Here is an 8,075-nt window from a genome sequence, read left to right as displayed (position 1 = left end):
GGGTACCCTTGCCTTCTTTAGAGACAAAATAAAATCAGATCCAGCCTCTGTCACAGTCATTCAGCTCTACTGACGTCTGTGGGCATCAGCATTCCCCAGGCTTAAGAGGAACTGTGTGTATCAAGCATACGTGCACAGAGGTGTGGAGAGGAGGCAACACTTTATAGGGGATGGTGGATCTTGTGGGATATTTAAATCTCTGCTGCCAGACAAACCCTGAGGATCACCCCATCTCTCACAAATTGGTCTGTTCTGAACATTTCCCCTGAAGCTCTCCTATAACCATTGTATTTTACATATCCTGGGAGCCAATAATTGTTTTCATATACTGTGATGGCCACCAAAGTGAGCAAAGTGTCCTACCATGGGAATCCAATTGTGACCTGAAGATGGGGTTGAAAGGTGTTTGAGGGTTAGAGAAGGAAGAAGAGAACACAGAACTGGTGGAAATGCTTAGGGATGTGTCATATTTTTATTTTTGTAAGTCTGATTCTCTAAGTGCTTGTAAAGTACTTTACTGTTGTATATGTGGTGATGCAGTAGTTCACAATACCCTTTTATTTTTGTATATTCCCCCTCCACAATAATCCCTTTCTGTTCAACTCATAGAGAGTAATTTAAGAAGACAAAAATTTATATATCATAATAAAACACTCAACTGGCATACTGATGCACCTGGAGTTTCCTTCCTTGTCCAGAGGGAATGATTTATTGTCTCCTTCCCTCACCTGGGGTTTCAGCCAAGATCCCCACAGTCAGGAGGCTGTGGTCTCAGACAGTCAGTGGTGTAATGGGTAAAACCTGCTCTGTCATGTATGCCCAGGGCAAGCTGAAATAGCAGAGGGCACAAAACTTGCACTTCCTGCAGAGGCAGTTTTGCCTTTCCAGGTTTCACTGGGTGGCAGTTTTACCATTTCTTCACTCTAAATTCCACTCTTCCTGCTCAATCTTTTTCTACTTAGCTATGAAGCCCCTAGTGTTCAATCTAGACAATTCTTGCAGTTTTCCCATGGCCTTCAAGGGCAGAAAGAACAGACAATGCTAATTTCATATCCAGGTATCCACATCACTGTACAGCATCAAGACCCCTGCTATGTCTCGGCCTCCAGATCACCAAAGGGGAGGGTTGCATCAGAGCTAAAGCCCAGCGTAGCCATGAGGTGCATTTTAAAACCATTGCTGTTAGTGCCTCAGGCTCGCCAGCCAGCTATTAGCAGAGTGCTCAGCTGTCTTCCAAGACCTAAGATGTCTGCAGGGAGAATTTGATGCTAATCCTCACGGAAAAATCCTATTGGATTTATAGGGATGAAGTCAATAAGCTTGGATAAAACCAGCTGTTAAACTCTATGGAACGGAAAGAAGGAAGGGCACATTATGCAAGAGGCTTGCTTCAGGTGCGTGGGAGGTGCCCACGTGTTCATCCCAAGATTTTGGACATTAATTACAGCTGAACTGCTCCTAGAATGAAGGATGGGAAAGACATTCGTGCTCAAGCACCTGAGGAAACACAAGACTGTGTTGAAGGCAGGGGATACAGAGACTGGGCGAGTCCAGTGGTTGAACCACTAATGCCAGATGAAGGCCATGTGCATCCACTCCTGTTACTTAAAACCATAAACCCTGAATGCTGTCCAATGAAGATTCCTGAGGTGGCAGCTAAATCCTCAGCAGCAAAAGTAGTATTAGATGCAGGATATGTGTTTTGGCAAGGGTCCTTGGATGAGCTAACCCCTAAGCTAGTGGCTTTTACTGTGCCATTTGGATGTTGTAAATTTAAGCAGATGATGCTTGGTATTAGTTTTGCTCCTGGGATGTTTCAGAGAGTAATTGCACATCTCTCTGAAGGATTACAAGGTGTTGAAGTTATAATGGATGGACTTTGAATTTAGACTAGACGCCTTTATGGACAGAAGGAAAGGTTTAGGCTGGTTTTACAGACAGCAGGAATGCTGAGAGTACAATGCCAAAAGCCTCACCTAAAATAAGATGCTGATAATGGGCAGCTATATATTAAATAATAATAAACCCCCACATGCTGGGATCTCCACTCCACAAAGCAGAGCTGTAAGGGAACAGCAGATGCCTTGGTGAGATTTCATTCCACAGCTACATACAGTCAACAAATAATGGAGACATTTCCAGAGAAAGAACTTTACCTGATACTGGAGCAGTAAAAGCTTCCTTCTTCTGCCAAGCTTGGAACTACCACATGCAAGACCTTGGACTCGTTGTTCCCTGCTCCATACACTCAGCAGATGTCACAGCCTGGACCTGTAGAAGTGTCTTAAGGTCTAGGTGATGCCAAGCTGCAGGGAAGTTGTATCATCCTCTGAAGTTTCATTACTCTTTGTCCCTGTAAGTGAACCACCAGCAGTATGTCTGGACTGATGCATATCATGGCCACCTGCATGGACTGCATCTCTGGCTCAAAATGCTGAACTGGCATTTAGGCCACCTTTATGGGAGCAGATGTGGGATGGGAGTCTGTCACAGCAGATATGCCTTGAGCTCCCTCTGTCTCCAGGGAGCTGACCCTGTAGCTCCAGAGTTACCTCCCACAGCACCCATCACACACTGACTGAACCCACCTGAGATGCTTTAGACACAGCACTGTGACCTCCTCATGCCCTGTGATGCAGGTTCGGTGCCTCAGGGGGCACCTTAGCTTCAGCAGCTGAGCCCCTGGGGTGGCTGCATGGGACTCCCATTGCTCAGTCTGGCGGTGAGCTTGTGGCTGCCCTGGCTGGCATGTCCAGCTGCTCTCGGCCATGCCAAGAGTATCCAGTGCTGATTTTCAGCCCATTGCTCGGGGACTGCTTCCCACCGCAGACGCAGCCTCTGTGGTTTAGAATGCTTAGAGGGAATGTGGCTTAGCCACATGGGTTTGCTGCCACACGAACCATCCCCAGCTCTCCTGCCTGCTTCTAAATCCTCAAGTCTGCTTATACAGGAGAGCAGAGACCTGCCCAGGGCTACACAGCTTCTCCTGAGGCTTTGAGTCCCCTTTCCTTGGCAATGTGCCCAGCGCAGTGGGGAATTAGTGCAGGAATGGTTTGTTTACAAGTAAGACAGAGAGGCTTGGAATTGCTTTTTTGGGGTGGAAGGAGGGAGTTTTATGAGCTCTATTTTCTGCTTCTAATAATGATACTGGATCTAAACAGCTCCACGGCCTGGAGTCCAAGACAGAGAGAGAGAGAGTTCACATCTACGAGGATGAGAATGCTTGTCCTGCCAAGCCTTTGATTCTCATCGTATCCTTCCTACCCTGCAAACAGGCAGACAGCACATTTCTAGCATAAAAAAAATCCTCCTCTCCAGCTAACCACCTCCAGATTCCCTTCCTGAGCCTGCTCTGAGCCCAGCAATCAGACATTTCTATATAAACATTCAAATCATCTCCCTGGGACTCTTCCTGTCTTACAAGCAAATCCTGAGACCAGCAGATATTTGCAGCTCCTTGAAATACAAATGGGATCAGGGCTGCTTCCAAGATGCCTGATGCAGTTGGGGCTCTCCATGCTCCTCCCCAGCGCACCCAGCTTGCACCTCAGCCCTGCAGCCTCCCATCACAGGCCACGAAGACACCCATCAGCTCCTGCACTGGAGAACCAATTGCCCCTAACACGCTGTGGGTGGCAATGCCAAGGGGCTGCACAGACCCAGAAACCTGTGTTGGCCCTAGGATGTGCTGTGGGGACACACACTTGCAGGAGGAGGGGTAGGCCAAGTGCAAAGCACTGGAGGAATGAGCAACACACACAGAGAGGAGTGCAAGCTGCACTCTCTTTGACGAAGGGTTGCAGAAACATTACCTTCCCCGGGGGCTTCGCAGCAAAATATCCTGATTATTCATGAACCAGCTCGAACCATCAATCCCTCATTTATCATTTGCAACATAAATACTAAGGGCAAGAGAGGAACACGGCAGCAATAAGCTACTCATAGATGCAGTGTTGAAATCTGCCCATTTCCTTTAACTGTGCCCCACTTACTGACAGCGAATGGTGAGGCCACCGGTTCCTGCTCCAAGCCTAATGCTGGGTTAGAAGGACACCAGCCAGCACCCTGCCTCATGCCAGTGAAAGGCCATTTGGTGTTGGTGTGGGAGGCCAGCTAGGAATATGCAGTGAATGTAGTAAAACAGTGTTTGTCTTGCTGACAAACGCCTCAGGAAATAGAAGCCTTTGTATTCTTCTTTGACCTCCTCCTCTCACAGATGGGTTTTCCCTGTGCAGGTTTTAGTGCCTGCGCTTCCAGGACGTTCATTTTAGCTCTGCAGAGCTTGGCTCGCCTGCCTGCTGCAGGGGATGGGTTTAAGCATGGGCATCCTCAGTGCTGGTGGCTGGGTTGATGATGCACATCACAGACCTACTGACTGTTCTGGCCAAGTTTGATGGCCTTGGAGCTGCAGAGATGGAGGTAACCTTTTAGTGAGATGGAGAAAGATTCTGGTAAGGCTTCATGCTATGGCAGCATCTTAAGCCTTTCAGGGCATCCTTGGTGTGTTGAGCATGGGCTTTACCCTGGAATACAGGTTGAACCAGGGGAGACAGCATCCAGAGCCATGCAGATCCTCAATGAGCATCCACAGAGGGAGATAAGCATCCCTACAGCTCTATTCTGAGCCTGTTAGCAAAGAGAAATGGAGCAGGGAATGGCAGAGCAGCACCTGGGGTTCAGGGTACTTTGCTGAGCACAGTGCTGCTCTGCCTCCAGGTCTACCCTTGAACTTTGCAACTTGGGTCCTTTCTGAGCCCCCCTGGACCTGTAAAGGTTTCTGCAGCGCCAGCCCTCTGTGTAAGCCCAGCCATAGCTGAAGCACACTTTTAATGAGCCACATGTTTCAAAGGCCTCCAGGCTTGGCACTGGATCATGAGGACCCACTGGAGCCCAGCTCTGTTAGCAGGCTGTGCTATGTTGTGTTGTGGTCCAGCAGAACCAGCTGCAAAGTGCCCAGCTCAGCATTTTATGAACAGCTTCATTTGTGGAGGAGAGGCTGATCTGGGGAAGGCCCTGCCTCCCTCCCCACTGCCCCTCCCCTGCTGCTCACCCCCCCAGAGGTCTCTTCTCTATAAGAGGGGGGGGGATTAAAAAAGTCACATATATTTTTTAAACACTGCCTAATGTTGAAAAAGAACATCTGGAGAGCAGCCTTGCCCTGCACAGAGTCCTCCATCTCCGTATCTTGATACAAAACCCAGGAGGAAATTGGTCCAGAAGGGACCCATCAGCTCAGCAGTGGGACTGACTCTTTCCATGGGTGCTAGCAGCCCGGGGACAGCAGCCACTAACCAGAGGCAGCAGGTACCCATGAGCTCTGAGGAAGCAGGTGGCTGGCTAAAGCCATACTCACTGTTGGGGGATTTCTGGAGAGCCACGGAACGAGGGCTGTTTCTCAGCAGGACAATCCCATGCCTGGGCCTCCCGTGCTGGCCCATCTGCCATGGGTCCTCTGGAAACAGGGGCACAGGAGAAACCCTGCTTCCTTCAAGCCTGTTTCCAAAGAGCTCTTCCAGCCAACATTAACACACTTTGCTTTACTTCCCAGCATGGCCTGGGGCAGAAAGGCACATCTGGACCTAATATAAAGGCTGCCCTCCCCCACAAAGAGACCCAAGAGCAACCTCTGCGATTTGGTTTCCAACCTCTGCTGTTTGGTTTCTCCTTCACCAGCAGATGGAGGAGGCAGCTACAGCACAGGGGTTGCTACTGGTCTGAAGCAGAGCAGGATCTCTGTCAGCCCATGGGGACTGGTAGCTAAAACTGGGATCAGTGGGTTGTAGCTAGGTGGGTTTCACTGCTGAGGAGGCAGCAATACCTGAATTGGTTGTGACTTCTCACTGAGGTCTAGAGCTGGAGTATAAGGATTTGTTCTTTCCTTGAACAGAATGCTGCATATTTCAGTTCCAAAAACGTGAAAGCTAGAGATGGCTCTAAGCCAAGGCCCAGGATTAACATCCCCATAGGGAAAAGCTCTGTTTCAGTCCAACTGGAATGCAGATCCAGACCTGGCACCCATCTTGAGGCACGCACCGACCAGGCTCCTTGCATCTGACCTCTGGCAGCAGCTTTTGCTTTCTGGAAAGGGCTCAGGATGAAACAGCAGCAGCAAATACTCCTGGATCCTGGGCAGAGCTGGATCAGGATTTCATAGCTACAGTCTGGCCTTTTGCAAACGAACACCCAAGTCAGCACAGTCCAAATCTCTTCAGTGCATGTCTCACCGGAGCTAATGCAGGGCCCATCACACCGCACCTGCTGACAGCTGCTCAGAGCCGAGCTGGAGGAATGTGTTGAATGAGCATGCAGTGTCTTCGAGAGCAACCTTCTGGATGCTGCTGCTTTTTGCTCTCCATGAAACCTTCCCTTTGCCCTGTGCCACCAGAGACAAGAGATGAGCCCTTGGCAGCCTAGAGATGCCCATGTCTTGCAGGCAGCATTTTCTTATGTGTGTGTGGCAATTGGTTTTTGGCTGGCTTGATCGAGGCTGCATGCCCATGGGAGAGACCTGAGATCAAACCCCCCAGGGCTTCTGCTTCCTCTATGCAAACCCTCAGCCTCTGCTTGGGAGCACTGGGTGCTGCCCTGGCCAGTAATAGTGACATCTCAACATACTTTATCCAGACCTGGCTGCCAGTGCCATTGGTGTCTCCCATCCCCTGGCATCTCCTCTGGGAACACCGCAGCTCTCTCTGAGCTGAGCACGCCTCTGGTCATCAAAGAGACTGCAAATGACTAATAAATATGGAAAGAAGTCAGAGGGGCAGCAAAAATTTCTGGATTGAGATCAATCTTCGCTGACAACTGCTGCTTTTCCTAAGTGAAAGTACCCTGCAGAGTTTCAAACAGTGCCTGACTTCAAAGCAGAGAGCTCTCCAGATGGAGCTTAGCAGCACTGGAACACCCTGCGCCCCGGCAGGTTACGTGTGCTTACAGAGGGAGACTTTCAGGCTGTTCCCAAAGCAGGGAAGCATGCTGGCCTCTTCAGAAACACAGGCTTGAAACCATGTGTGATCAGTGCTCTCTCCACCCTGACGGTGGTAAAACTGATCTCTGGGCTGGTTCCCTGAGCACGGCGGGCAGTTACTGCTGCCTGGACTCCTTTTACAAGGCTCAGCAGAAGGAAAGCTCTGCTGGTTACACTAGGATTGCTGTGATGAATGTGGTCCTTCTTCAGGTGGTACCCAGACACCCTCCTGCACCCCTCATCCCAGCATTACTGCTGTGCTGGCAGAGCTAAGCATGAGTTGGACTAGATGCTCTGTAAAGGTCACTTCTGCCACAGATCACTCCGTGATTCCAGGAGGGAAGAGCTGGACAAAGGCTGACTGGCACTAGAGTGCTGCCCTGGAAAGCAAGACCCAGAAAGCAACATTTTTACAGCACAAAGATTTTGCCTTTCAGCTCAGTGTCAGCAGACTTTCAGTCCTGGGTACACAGGCAGATGTACTCCCTGCTGTGCGTGTCACAGTGGTGTTTTTGAACACCCTGGTGTCACCATAGGGAGGGATCTGCAGCCCTGCAGGGTCCAGCAGCATCCCACATGCTGGCTATGTTGAGGTTTCCCTGCTCCATGCCCGCCTGCATCCCCATTAGAATCACAGAATCATTAAGGTTGCAAAAGACCTCTGAGGTCATCTGTCACACAACCCCACCACGCCCGCTAACCCGTGTCCCGCAGCGCCACGGCTACATCATTTGTGAATGCTTCCCCGGGCAGCCTGTTACAACACCTGAGCACTCTTTCAGTAAAGAAACTTTCCCTACTATCTAACCTAAGCCTCCCTTGGCACAACTTGAGGCCCTTTCCTCTCGTCCTAAAGAGGTAGGTCATTCCTCCTCACAACAGCCTAGACAACTACAGCTGGAAGCCAGAGAACAGTGCATCCAGGGAGCATTTCTGCAGAGCTGTTTTCAGGGGGTTGTTTGTGCACCAGCCCATCAGCTCTTCTGACAGCACTTGCACATCTCTAAAGCCAGCACAGATCCCAGCTCACTCAGACACAACTGCTCCAACCTCCCGTCGGTGGCAAGTGATTTATGACCACTCTGCTGCTGGGAGCCTTGACAAATGC

Source organism: Pogoniulus pusillus, chromosome 30 (genome assembly GCF_015220805.1).
Source record: "Pogoniulus pusillus isolate bPogPus1 chromosome 30, bPogPus1.pri, whole genome shotgun sequence".
NCBI lineage: Eukaryota > Metazoa > Chordata > Aves > Piciformes > Lybiidae > Pogoniulus > Pogoniulus pusillus.
The sequence above is the reverse complement of the archived record's forward strand: the minus strand, read 5'-3'. Positions refer to the sequence as shown.